Genomic DNA, 14,594 nt, shown 5'->3' on the forward strand with positions numbered 1-14,594 from the left:
GTTTCTCTGGAAAAAACTGGGCAACTCACTGAGGTTTTTTGGACAATGACTCAAACGGTGTAAAAAGGAGAAGGGATCCAAGAGTCCTGCCACCAGCTGGATACGCACACCAAAGAAAAAGGAATTTGATGCAGCTTTTAAAAAAAAAAAAAAAGTTTGCAACTGCAAACTGCAAGACTTGTTTTCTAAAGGGCTTCTTGTGCCACCTGAGTAATGTGGGGTTTTTCATTCTTTCCTGGCACCCATTTATACGAGGGGACTTGAGGACTCCTGTACTTCTAAAGTCTAAATTTCTCAGAGGTAGCTAGGGTAAGAATTTAAAAACCCCTTTTTCTTCGGACAGTTTACTCTGTCGGATATGTTGCAAACATGCAGGATCCTCTATGAATACAAAATGAGTTAAAAACTAATATCACTTTAGCCCTAAGAAATACTGGAGATCTCCATTTTCTACTTAATTTGCCTTTCACTGGCGGGATGCAGACGTGGGCAGTGCCTGTCAGGTTATATATGTTATGTCTTAATAACAGGCAATAAAGCAAGCTGTCCTGCATGAGGGAGTGCATTAATCTGACAGCTTTCTGTCTGAAATAAATAACAATGGAATATTGTGAAAATAAAATGAGTTTGTAAACAGGCACTCGCTCTCTTAGGAAAAACAACCTCCTCGATTGTTTTATGCTAATGCTTTGAACTCCTGAAAAGCAATAAAAAAGGATATGTTTAGCAGAGATATAACTGAATGTACGTTATTGTTGTTTTTTATCAAGCCTGCTTGATATAAAGAGGCACTACTTTTCTTTAAATTTGATGCATACATAGTGCAAGCTGCAACATGATGGGGGGGAGATGGTACACCACTTAACTGCATCTCCAGCTATCAGCCTTACCCTCTTAGAAAAGAGCTTTTCTAGGAAGACTTTCACAGTTCAACATTGCATCCCTGGCGTGCTTACAGCTTGGGTCTCACCGGGAAGCAGGAGGTGCAGCCTATAAAAAAGAATAGACATTTGTCTCTTCCCAAGCCTCTCTGCAAGCAGAGGCTGCCGGCACCCTGCGCGTGTGGGAGCTGTTTCTCAGAGGTGCTGTTCATGGCTCACCTTCAGCTTGGAAGTCTTTCCCGAGGTCAGCTAAGGATGTGGACATCTCGTTAGCGTCAGTGGGACCGGTCACTACCACAGCAAAGTTCTGGCTGCAGGATGAGGAGACGCAGACAGGCGCTGCCTGGGCAGCCCTCCCAAGGACCGGCGCGTCCCTGCACGCTGCCCTTGGCAGAAGGCATCCTCTCCAGGATGGACCTTCGGTCCTCCCAGGAGCCGCGGAACCGCTGTCCTGCCTCTCAGCAGGGAACTGCTCTGCTACCCCACGTTTCTTGTAAGGTCCAGCGCAGTGGGTGTGACTTGAGCAGCAGGTAGGCTCTCAACTTTGCCAGAGGAATACTGCTCTCTCTAGGAGATATCATAGAACCATAGAATTGTTTGTTTAGGTTGGAAAAGACCTTTAAGATCATCAAGTCCAATCTTTAACCTAGCACTGCCAAGCCCACCACTAAACTATGTCCCTAAGCACCACATTTACGTGTCTCTCAAACCTCCAGGGATGGTGACTCAACCACTTCCCAGGGCAGCCTGTTCCAATGCTCAATAACCCTTTTGGTGAAGAAATTTTTCCTAATATCCAATCTAAACCTCCCCTGGGACAACTCCTCAGAGTACATGTGTGTGTCTGTACATAAGTACACTTTCCACAAATACAGATAGTTGGGAGTCTACAATAACCCTAGCCTGTCACCAATTTTTAGTCTATTTTCATGTTTTCCTCTTGCTGACAGTGGCTATGTATTGCCAGTCCTCTAACTCTGTCCTGCCTCTCGTTAGCTGCAGCAAAAAGTTCCCCTTCCCAACAGTCTGATATTTCTATAAACAGACACTCGCCTTTCCTTTCATGGGTCCTCTTCATCAGCTTTAACTGCCACCTTGCAGTGTCTGCGATGCCACTTATTGTAATTCATACCATGCTCTTCATTTGCTTTGGTTTTGATCTCTCTGTTTTGAGACTTTTCAGTTTGTGCATGAGAGCATTTTAGTATTAGAATTTCAGAAGACCTACATGTGCATCTTTCCCTTGGTTTTTCCCATCTCTAAGGGTCAAAAAAACTTGATAAACTCATTTGGTATTAAATTTTCTTGAGCTCCTTGCCGATCTTTTTGCAACAAGTATCTTTGAAAGTATCTTTTTTTTTTTAAATGCACAAATATAGGAGATATGCCAGGAACTCTATGTAGCGTTACTAAGACACTTTCCAATGTAGTAAGATTATTTTCTTACCCTTTAAGAGCATAGTTAGTCCCATGAGGTCTAGACCATGCCTGCTTTCTGTGCTGTACTCTTCATTCCATCTTGGCGATTAATTCCCTTTGGGTAGGAGAACATCAAGGCACTGGCAAATACTGAAAAAGGAAGAATCAAAAGCATCCCATTAGGAGCCAATAGAAAGGATGCAACTTCAAGATGTTCATTAATTCAGCCCATGATACTTTAAACTCAAACCAACTCCTAGGACAGGGGGACATCCCAGAATTGTCCATCAGGAAAGAGCCCCTTTTGAGAGGGTCCAGCTCCTTGCTGACCCCTCAGCCTCCCAAATCCCGCACTCCTCGGGGTGCAGAACGACCCAGCTACAACAGGAGAAGGAACTCTGAGTCGCTTCCCCTCCCTCCATTGCCAGCTGAGGGTACAGCGTTGGAGTCCTCCAGCAGCAGAAGAGGAGGGTTTGCACGCCCTTGGTCAAGGCTGGGACCTAAAACCAGCTACCAAACCATCTGGCTGTTAATAAAAATACAAACATAAAAATGTTTGCTTTGAATGAAAGTGACTGACAGCTGTGCTCCAGAGCAACTCCCTGCTCTTTCCGAGTGCTTAACGCAGCATCCTCATGCTCTGGGACTCGGGGGGCCTTGGTGGTCTCCCCACCCTGCCGCAGAGTTAGGGCTCACCAAGGCAGGTACTTCAAAGCACGCAAAGGACTTGTTTTTAGGCACTCTGAACTCATTGCTCTGCAGCCCTAAATAGAAGTGCAGACTAAGAGAGTTGGGGTTGTTCAGTCTGGAGAAGAAAAGGGTCAGGGGGAGACCTTAGAGCACTTTCCAGTCCCTGCAGGGGCTCCAGGAAAGCTGGAGAGGGGCTGGTGCCAAGGGCAGGGAGTGACAGGACAAGGGGAATGGCCTAAAGCTGCAGGAGGGGAGATGGAGATGGGATGTGAGGCAGAAATCCTTCCCTGTGAGGGTGCTGAGGCCCTGGCGCAGGTTGCCCAGAGAAGCTGTGGCTGCCCCTGGCTCCCTGGCAGTGTTCAAGGCCAGGTTGGATGGGGCTTTGGGCAAGCTGGGCTAGTGGAGGGTGTCCCTGCCCATGGCAGGGGTGGCACTGGATGGGCTGTGAGATCCCTTCCAACCCAAACCGTTCTATGATTCTGTGATTGATTTTTTTGTCACCTCTGGGAAAGGTGCTGCAAATGCTCCCCTGAGATTCGAGTACCTAAATGCGCTCCCTGCGCCCATTAATTTAGAAGGAATATTGGCAGGCAGGAAAGGCGTTCATCGGGATTGCTCTCCCCGGTGATTTCATTTTAGGGGATCTTTCCGGTTTATGCTGGAACACAAGCAATGACCTGTTACATCAGCTAAAGACATAAAAAGAAACGAGGCAGAGAAAATAAGGGAAAGTCCTCTCTTTCATGCCCTTTATGATACAAATAATAAATCATTTTCCCAACTGAGGACCTGTAAAGGAGTCTATCAAAAAGGACATGTGTTTAACAAGCATTCCTCTCATTAGCAATCCAAGAAGGGCCATGGTTAAAGCAGACAAATAATTTAATTTTTGTCACACTTCCTAACATTGCCACCAAACTGAGGCATTTAAAGTTACGCTTGTCACAACACTAATTATCTATTTGAACAGCAGAGCTCTCAGCTGATTGAATGAGTTGTTCTGCAGTGAGAACAGATCATTTCATCAGCTGCATCTGATCATCATTACTTTTTGAATATAGGATGTAAATCGACTATAACGACAGAAAATATGGCTTTGGTACCTTTACAGCAGCTTCATACGAGACAGAGGGGAAACTCTTCTGCAGCAGCCAAAAGCTTCTGCTCGTGTACTGGAAAACAATGTCTTGGGGTTTTGTGTTGCCTTGGAAACATGAAAAATAAAGTGCCATTAAGAACCTATTTTCAAGCAACCAGAGTATCCAGTTCTGGGGGCCTGATCCAAGGCTAACAAAACCCTTACCCCAATTTCAGCAGACTGACGGATCAGCCCTTCTAAACAAGGAGAGGACCGAGGCAGAACAAAGCTCAGCCAAGTTTTACTTCCGATTGTGCTTCCAGAAGGCTTCAGGCAGACACCCAACGCGGTGGTTCGCAGTGGTTCCTTCTTGCCTTCACACCCCGACTTCATTCACATTGGCATCTGTTTATTTTTTTAAAATACATACCCTCTTTTTTCACAGAGGTACTTGCAGCTGACCTGATAAACATTCATGCAAACACGTATACAAGACCTATACAAATCCCACTTGTGCTTTTTCTCCAGATAGGAAATCACGCTAATAGTCCTGGTCACTGGCACAGAAGCACAAGTTCAGCCAGACCGTCTGCTTCATTCTTTCTGCCCAAAATACTGCCAAATAACAAAGTCTCCACTATTATACCTTCTGTATAATCATTTTTTAACTGACAATTAAACATTTTTTAACTACAGACTGCTTGCTTCTTTTCCTCCCATTTGTAGGGGTTCCTTGGTCCTAATTATAAATCTCTGTGAAACAGGTGAAGACTAGAATCAACCTCTTCTTGCGGGAGTTCAAAGTTGTCCTAAAATTTTCTTTTGGAAAGACTGTTCACTCCTGCTGCCAGCACAGCCCAAAGCAATCAGCTAAAACTCCAGCCACAAAGATATGGAAGGATAAAAATAATTCCAGTAAAATCTTAATCTTCTCCAGGAATCCTTCTCATTTATGACCTATACAAAGTGTCCCTTCTCTTTCATTTACGGTGAATATTAATCTTTGTCTATCAACCCAAGCACAATTTTAGAGTATTTTCCACTTATTCATATTCCCAAGGTTAACCATCATCGCTAAAGAACTCTGACTATCTGATACTGTATTTGGGCCGGGTTTTACCACAGCAGTACTTGACACCACTGGAAGTATTTCATCAAATAGCAGGGTAAAGTCCCATTTGCTGCACAGCCTGTCCAAAGACGGGCACATGCTGACGAGCTGGAGAAATGTCAGAGACGAGACTCCAGCATTTGTAGCCACGGCGGTAAGCCTGCGTGGTGGGCACAGAATGAGCCCGTGGCACAGCGCGGACAAACGCAGAGCACCGATGGACCTTGCAGCGGTCCCCAGCCGCTTCCCCGGGGCGCAGCCGGGGACACAGCCGAGCCATATGGGCATGCAGCCCCCGCACCGATGCGATGGGCGCTCCCCGTCCCCTCCAAACACACCGACCCTTTCCTGCCTCATGGGCATGACCCAGCTCCAGCCGCACCTTCACAGCGGTTGGTGCTAAAACGGGCCACAAACCCAAAGCGGAATTCACCGCTTAACCCCAGGAGCCTTGACTCATCTGATTCCAGCATTATCCCCAGCTTTTCCATCATATGGATGTGCTCCTGTAGAATCATTTAGGTTGGAAAAGACCTTTAAGATCGAGTCCAACCGTTAATGTAACACTGCCAAGTCCACCACTAAACCCTGTCCCTATAAGGTACTCTGCCCCATGCATCAGCACATATGAAGTCCAAGACCTGTTTTCAGTGCTTCTCGGCAAAATGCATCAGCAGCATTTCAAACTGCCTCCCTCCGCTTAGGAGGTTAATGAGCAAAATACGCTGGAGACCGTGACTTCTCCTGGGTCTCTCGCTAACTCCTCCCCACCTGAGCTGCTTCACCTCTCAGCATACTTCTGAAGAAGCAATAATTACCATTTTAAGAAAAGTAATCCACCAGGAACATCCATTTGTTGAGGAAACCATCTATAACCAGACTCAAACTGTTCCTTTTTCCCGTTGGCACTGTTCAACAACTACAGCCAACAGGGATTGTGTTGGACACCGGTGATGGTCCCCACCGCTTAGTGTGTGCGTGCTGGGGAAAGCCGCAGACCCAGCCCCACGGCCATCCCACCTCTGGTCGTACCCCGTCCCTCCACTTCGGCCCAGGGGATGGGATTTGGAGATCCTGCCTGCAGCAGAGGGATGGGGCACAGCCACCTCCCAGGCTGCTGGAAAAGCACCGCTTTCATCTTGTAACACTATGCAAACATGGCAAATGCTATTTTTACATTTGGTCCCGGCTATTTTAAGCAAAAATTTGCTTAAAAAGACACCAAAAGACAACCTTTTCCTTTAGTTAGCCATCCATTTCTAAACGAGCCGTTTATATCAGTAATTTTGAGTTTTCTTTTCTCTCTCTAATTGTCCTCAGGAATAACGCCATTGGCAATCTCCATGAATCTCTTTTGACTCTTTCTGAAGGTTAAACTGCCTACAAGAAAGCTAGACCAAAGGGAAGGAAAAGCTTTATTCCAGAAGCACAGAAATATTTACATAACACAAGATAAGCTAGAACTCCTCATTTCTACCATGTAGACACGCTTGTAAAAAGCGTATAAAAATAGGCCATTTTTAGTTCAGTTGGGGAGGGGAGGAGAAGAGGAATTTTATAGCTCATGTCAGAGAAGAGAGACAAGGCTGGCAATCAGCACAGTTTGTAATGCATCTAATTGAAAAGCTCCAGAGTTTTCAGGGTTTCCTGCCTGAAGGAGAAGAATCTCTCGGAGCCATTTTGATGCACAAGAGGAAAAGAGAATAAAACATCCCACCACAGCCTCGGGCTGACGCCTCCTCTGAGCAGCAAACCAAGGACCGCAAGGAGCCCAGCTAAATAAGCCAAAGGTTCAAACGACAAATGACGAAGCTGACTATTGATTGGGAAATGACTGCCAGAAACAGTCGGATTGATGCAGGCAGCTCCTGGAAAGCAAGGCAAGAGCTTTATTTCAATCTCCTCTTCTGAGCTGTTCTCTGTGCTCCTCAGCTGTGACCACAAATTTTGGCAGCAGTCTACTAATAGCAATGATGAGAAATAATACAAATTGACCTAGGGTTGGTCATTGCAGAGCAATAAGAAGAATTAGATAAAGGATACATGTTTTTCACAACATATTTCTCAAGAGTCGGCCTCTCTTTGGTCAGCTCTGGGTACATTCAGAATAATGGGAAGTTCAATACGCTTATCGATATTTATTCTAATGAGTTCATCATCTCTCCTCACTGATGCACTGGAACCAAACCCATACATGTTTTGATATCAAACACCCACTTCTGCCTGCCCTCAGAGGAGCACAGCTATCCGTTCTGAAGTTAATTAGCTATTCTCTAGGAAGAAACGAGAAAGGCCATGCTTTAAATTAGACCCATCTGGTAAAGGCTTTCTTGAAAAGATGAGACTTATGTCATGTTTGGGAGCTATCAGAAGGACAGGTTTCCCAGCAGAGGCCATCTGTCTCAGAGAACTGCTGCCAGGCCTCAAGATTATCAATCAGTCCGTAATGATTGTTTATGAGAGAAAGGTGACTGAAGAGTCAGGAGGCTGACCTCTGAATATGAACATTATGGTGGAGTCTAAGAAAAGCCCAGGTACCGAGATGAGGAGCGGGGTCTCTTCCCAGCACCTCCCTTTCCTTCAAGGAAATAGCAGGACTCTTGCTCTTCTTTGAGCTCAAGTAAGAACCGAGATGCTGCTGCCTGCAGCCACTTTCCTACTTAATTGGAGCATGTGCTAGAAAGTGTGGGACAGGTTCAGGTCCCTCCCCTGCCCAAGGGGTCTTAACCCAGTATCTCTGATTTTCTTGAAGCCTCGTGGATTTGAGCCCTCTCTCACGCCCACCACTGCCTGCAGCTGCCTGAGCTCCCAGCTCCACGTCTAGGATGCTTTTAGAGATGAAGGTACCATGATTTCCAGACCCGGATTGATGTGCTAACTAGGCTCCATTACACACAGCTCGTGGCATGGTCACAGCCACAGCTTCAAGACTAAATTGCCACAAATCACACTTCCCAAATCTCAGAGGAGTCTCAGACCACAGCTAGGCTTAGATCTGCTTTTTTTCCCCCCTATTCTATGTAGTTTCAATCCATTTCCAACGTGCCACGTGCTGTATTCTCTGGTCACAGCGCAGCTGAAGTGCAGTCACACAAGTCCTGCCGTTACTAAAGCAGCTTCTGTCTCGCTGCTCTTATCGGGGCAGCACAGGACTGGGGCCAGCTTGTAAGGAGAGAAATTGCTTACATAATTTATGATGTCTCTTGTTGTCAAAATAACCAGACAAGCTTAAAAATATAAGCAGACACTGTGAGGAACAATATGCTTAAAATGTTGAATTATATGGTAGTGGCATAGAATGGGAAATACTTGAAATTAGAAGAGAATAAAAATGTAAGGTATTAGAGAAATGTCAAACATTTTTCTATATTTTGCCCGTCAATAATGCATCATACATTGCTTTAAAGACAGAAGATGATGATGTCCAGGTGGCTCAAGGAAGATATGTGAAGTGCCAAACAAACGTCCCTGCAGGACGTGGACTCTGGTGGTGGCATGTCACACCTGCAGCCTCCAGGGAAGGGACCTGCAGACAGCTGCTGTACATGGGCTTTACAGGCATTTTTCTTCAGTGGTAAGAAAAAAAAGTGTTTGGACATCTATTCCTCTATGTGTGCAGAACACCTAAGTCATGTGAACACGGTAACTCGTACGCAGAGAAAACAGATGCACAAATGAGCATGCCAAAAGGCGCTGGAGCATCACTGTTCACAGAGGGAAAACCTTCCTCTGCACACCTACGGCAGGACAGGACTCCTGGCTCCCACCTTCAGCACCCACTCACTTAAACAGATGAGGAAAAAATATATAACAGATGTACATAGAAAAGTGAGGGAGTGGGGGGCTGTTTTCTAAACACCAGCAGCAGAGATGCTGCTGATTGCCAGGCTGTGGATGGACATCACACATTTTAGAAATTAAACTATAACTTGTTTGGTTCGGGGGTTTTTTACCACATCAGTTGGATTTCTGTCTGTGGGAAACTTTTCCTCAGAGAGGCTCTTTTCATAGAAACAGCAGGGCACGGAGCGGTAACAGCGTGAAATGAGAGATCTTGAAAAGCAGCGCTGTTCTGCAGGAAGCCCTGCATTTGCATGTTAAGCTACATCTATTCCCTGAACGCTCAGATACATGAAAGCAACCCCAGATTTTTAGTTAGCAGCAGATCTTTTAGCTTCAGCCTGAATTCTAAGGTCATGCATGTTTAGAGCTTTTTTTTTTTTCTCCTGGCGTTTAGCTGGAGCAGCGTTACGCAGCTCTACCTTAGGAAAAGCGGAGAGAAAAGCGCCGGCTCAGCCGTGCCGGGACGCCGGGGTCACAGTCCCGTCTGTAGCAAACGGTGTCTGACACCGGCCCCCGTCCCCAGCGACGGTGGCCTCGATACACTGGGATGTTGTATGAGAGACACTTCTCTGATATCGGTGACCTTAACAAGAGCTTTTTAGCACTTGTCAGTGCTATGACAGCTGAATCTTTTTAGGCATGTGAATGCAGCGAGAGCAGAAAGCAACCAAATGAAACCCAACAAAACACAGCCCTGATGGAAGTTCAAGACATTTAAACTCAATTTTAACCTTTCTCATCTTCAGAAATCAAACTTATTTTTGATCAGGCTGAAGGTTTCCTACCTGACGTGGCAACTCTGCCCTTCAGCTTTGCGCCGTGCGGCTGGAGGGGCGGGCAGGGCTGAACGCCCCCGTTCCCCTGCCACGCCGTGGGCAGTACCACCTCACCGGCACTGGCCAGCCAGGGCTGCAGGGCACGGATGCTCAGCTCTGCTTCTCGCTCCTCCTCGTCCTCCCATGACGCCCTGACGAATGGTCGAGCATTGCAAGGTTGTCATCAACACCACCGAGCTCCTCAGTGTGCTGCTTCCTCCCTTCCTTCAGCATTCAGGAGCAGGTGAAGTGGGAGATAAAGAATAAAATTATGACCCTTGTCACTGTCTTCCAAATGAGAAGCACTGATGTGGCCACGTATCTGAATATTCAGGAAAGGGGCAGACCTATGCACTGGATTTACTGACATAAATGTTGGTCTCAGTTATTGAATTCCTGGTGCTGCTGATGGTTGCAGAAAAATTATATGTATGCAGAATGGATACGAGGTGAGGGCTTGCTTTTGCCTGCCAATACATAAAGGACGAGAACGATTGTAGGTTGGTTTGGGTTTGTGACTGGTTTTAGACTGATATGGCTTATGCCTAAGTATACTGCTGATATAGATGAGCAATTAAATAGCAAGAGAAGCTAAGACCTTTGGATTCACCAGAAACGCAGCGGGGAGCTGGTAGGGAAGGACCCCAGGAGAGACTGATGCAACCCCAGAAAGGAGTGGATACCCTCCAGAGAGCGTGCCTTGCTCAGAAATCCTAGATGTACTTGTTCAGCGCTTCACTGAAGGGTGAGTTCAGGTCTGACAGCAGCTACTCTCGGGGGTACCACAGCGTTAGGCGGGGGCAGTGGGTAGGCACAGCTGGCGTCACCGAGCGAGCAGACTCGCTTAGCAAGGCAAAACATCCACCTGGGGGGCTTTGGAAGACTCAGGTTCTGGCCTCCTGGTTCCCTTGCACGAATGCATTTGTGCTTTGCTCTGCTGCCTCCACAAGCGCTGACGGTGCTGAGGCACCTGGTGTGCTGAGACCACTACTTATCCTGACGATGAACGTGACAAAATTGCTTGGGTTTTGGGGGGTGTTTTAGCTGCTTGTTCGTCTGTGTCTAGGTAAGTCCCTTGTCTTACGCTTGGAATAAGTTTTCCGTTACTTTCTGCCTGTAAACCTCCTACCCAAAGGCATCTTCTGCCACTACCGCAGTCCCCAGGGCATCTGTGAGCGACAACATTTCACACTGCGAAGCCTCGGAGGTTTGCTCTGTCCCCCAGCACCAGAGCCCTCCCAGCCCCAAAGCACCTTGAAAGACTCCATGTGTCTGCCTCCAGCACATCCGCCATATGGCACAGGACCACGGGCTGGATCGGACCACACGCTGAGGAGGGATGAAGAGGAAAAGAGATTCTCCTTTTCCCTGCTTCCCTTTGACAAATCCACACCTGGTCATCATGCTGGCTTAGGGCATCTGATGCTACCTTGCACCCCTTTGCATTCACCTCCCACCTCTCACCTGGCCCTTGGGCAGGTCATAAATCTGTTACCATTCTGGCACTCAAATGCCACCAACGCGTAGCACTGCATTTCCCCAGAACTCTTCTCCTTTTCAACTATGTCCTCCCTGCACGTGTTGCATTGTTACCCAAGCTTCACCGCTACGTTTAGGGTACAGAGCAGAAGTTAAGTAAAGCAGCAACATCCCCATGTGTAAGGCAAAACTGATATTACGTACAGGATGGAAATATTTGTAGCTCACAACGGCCACCTGAAATGAGGTTATATAAAATTGCAGATAGTACCAAAAATTTCAAAATAGAGAAAAAATTCTCTCTGGCACACCTATAAAATGGAAATATTGCATATTACTTTTAAATGTGTTATTTTATGAGAAATGTGGTCATACTGCATTTAAATGTGTAACTATCTCGGGATTTAGTACATCAGTTGAAAATTTTCATGGTCAAGATAAAAAAAAAAAAATTAAAAAAAAGCTTTGAATCAGAGTTGCTCACCTTTAGCATGCTCATTCGGGGTCTGCTCCGGCTTTCAGGCACAAACAGCTCCATATCTTACAACAAGTTAACAGCACGGTCAGGGAAGATTGCCTTTGGAAAGAGGAGCGAGAAAAAAGAAGCTAAAGCACTGCAGAGACTCAGTATTTGGAGAATACTGAGGAGTCACTGTCAATAAGGCTCAACACTGTATAACCAGCAAACAAAACTTCACCAGGAGTCATTAATCTATTACAGAAGCTTACGAAAAAAATCACAGGCTGAACCAGTGCTATTATACATGAGCCTGAGACCACTAAAATATTTGCACAGCCTTGATTTTCTATGGCAATTTTGCATCATCAGTTTAAACCACTATTTATCATTTGGAATGAAAACACCAAAATTCAATAGCCTTTAACAAAGGACCCACTAAGCCTTAGGTTGAAAATAACTGCATATATGCTGTCCTGCTGTTCGAAAAGCAGAGATCATCCAAACCTTAGCACAGTGTGCTCCAGTCTGAATAAATGAAGTTGTCCCACACAAACACTTCCCGAGAGGGGGCTCCATTCTGAAAACAGGTAAGGAAACTGTGGCCATGTCCCTACGTTGGCTTCCCTACGGGGTACGGCCGTGCACGCGAAGTTTAAAGTTAGATGCTACAAAACGTGTGTAACTCAGAGTGTTCTCACGCCAGCAGTTTTCACTGCAGAGCACTGTAATGCGGGAGCAGCTTCGAAATGTTTTGTGTAGGAAAGTGCAAAGCAAGCACTTGCTATCTTAGGACTGATGTTCTTATGAACAACTTATTGACAATATCTAGTTCTTTTGGTGCAAGTTCAAAGCCTACAGATGAAGTCTTGGCCCATCACAAATACGGGAACTGCTTTTATAATTAGGATTTTTTATTATTCTCATTGTAGGCTACTAGGCTGAGGGTCCACATTTGTAATTCATGTTTGTAATTAAATTATTTACATAATGGACAAAAATGTAAAAGCAAGTAAGATGTAGAGTAGAAAGATTTGTGGTTTGTTATTACAGTAAAAGGAGAAGACTTCAAAAGACAGCTTTAAAAATGAAGGCCAACATTTTTTCTAGATGCACAGCTTTTAATGGTCTCAAAAACAGACACTCAAAACTAAATCAATATTAAGCAAATGCTGGAGATGCAATACATAACATTCTGGCCTAATATACATGAAAGACAACAGTCTGAATTGGGAATTCTTGCCCTGAAACCATAACGTACAGTCACGAAGAAGTTAGACGACAACGTATCTGTCTCCTTTCCCTTTATCTGCAACCAGCAATAGAAAGCCCAGTCAACAAAAAGTGACCGTCCACATTGTCCTTTTCTTAAACATATGTAAAGCTGGATGAACAAAAGACAAAAATTAAGGCTGAAGTGTACTGTGTTTCACATTTCAGTCTTAACTCTGTCTTCTCATCATGCATGCATTGTTAAATGGAATAATGCACGGGGCTGAAAATTACCAAGCAGGTGTTTAAAAGACATCCGTAAGCAGTTCTGCGATAGTCTAATTAGTGTTCTAACACATATTACAGTCCAGAGTCATCATTATTTCCTCTTCATTAGCTGCTGATATATAATGCATCTTAAAAAAATGTCTAACCCGTTTTCTTTTTTTTAAAAATAAAAAACCAAGAGCTTATTTCTCCCATTAACATAACAAAGGCAATAGGAATATGATTAATGCATGCCATCTAAACTATGTGCATTAAACATTAAAAACCAACGCACCATCTCAGCCTAATGTGCATTTGCAAATTATAAAATATGCTTGTCAATATTAACACTTGCACCGAACGAAATGTCGTTTAGACAGAAAACAACAGAAAAATAAAACTCTTCTTCTAGCTGTCTTTTTCTAACTGCTGATCCCTCTTCCTATTCTTTGGAAAGAGAGAGACCACCAAGTCCACCAGAATGCATCCAAATTATTCAAGGCATGGTCTGACCCGGTGGGTAGAGAGCTACAGGATACATCTATCTTGTAGTCGCTCTCGTGAGAGCAATCTGTGTCAGCTCTACACAGTTTTAAATTAGTTTTGGCTAGCGATAGCACTCTCTCTGCCCAAGCCTACAGCTGTAGGATGAAGAAATCGCTCAAACACTGCCGTTCCTCTCAGCTTCTCAGATGGACTTTGCAACTGCACCGAGCTCAGCCCTGCTGCAGCTGAACTGCTCGCGGGATCCCAGCCAGCTGCTGCAAAGCTAATGCATGTCTAAACTACAGTCACAGCAACGCAGAAACACCTTTCGAGCTGCCAAATGTTGATGTTGTGCCCTTAGGAGCGCCTCTGTCCATTGGACATACTTGATACCTCTCCCCATTGGGATAACTTGTGCTGAGGACAAGGTCATCTCCAAGCTTGTGGTCCAAGTTTCCTCACATTTGGGAAACTTAACAGCTACCAAAGAGGACAAGATTCAAGTGCTCCCTTCCTAAAAATCTTCTGACATCTGCGAAGGAAATCCATCCCAGAAACCTCTGTATTTACCTTGATTATGCCCACCCAGCTGGCAAGCTGACCTGTGCAGCTGAGCTTCCCTCCCAGTGGAAATTCCAGTCGTGGCTATAGGTGAACCCAGTGGTACAGCACATTTGGTTGTTCACGTCGAACAGCTGGGGGTACAGTCCCTAACCCAGCCTGCCCTCTCCTGCTGTCAGCACATCCCCCAGAGAGACCTTATGATAATTTGGGAGATTGAGCAATAGATACATCAAGGACCCAGCTCGTTTCCTCCCATGCCTGTGCAGACTGGATACCCGCAGGAGACCACTAA

The 14,594-nt window shown here is 45.5% G+C and overlaps 1 long non-coding RNA gene across 1 annotated transcript in view; it reads right to left on the reverse strand.

The window, feature by feature from the left end:
* Positions 1-14,594, reverse strand: part of LOC129211366 (uncharacterized) — a 208,597-nt gene that overhangs the window by 6,500 nt on the left and 187,503 nt on the right. Inside the window, exons 4-8 of the long non-coding RNA XR_008578824.1 lie at positions 11,801-11,893; positions 4,094-4,194; positions 2,329-2,450; positions 1,101-1,448; positions 891-990 (exon numbers count right to left, since the gene is read on the reverse strand). This is a non-coding gene — a long non-coding RNA (uncharacterized LOC129211366). The remainder of the gene's footprint in view (positions 1-890; positions 991-1,100; positions 1,449-2,328; positions 2,451-4,093; positions 4,195-11,800; positions 11,894-14,594) is intronic.

Source organism: Grus americana, chromosome 11 (genome assembly GCF_028858705.1).
Source record: "Grus americana isolate bGruAme1 chromosome 11, bGruAme1.mat, whole genome shotgun sequence".
NCBI lineage: Eukaryota > Metazoa > Chordata > Aves > Gruiformes > Gruidae > Grus > Grus americana.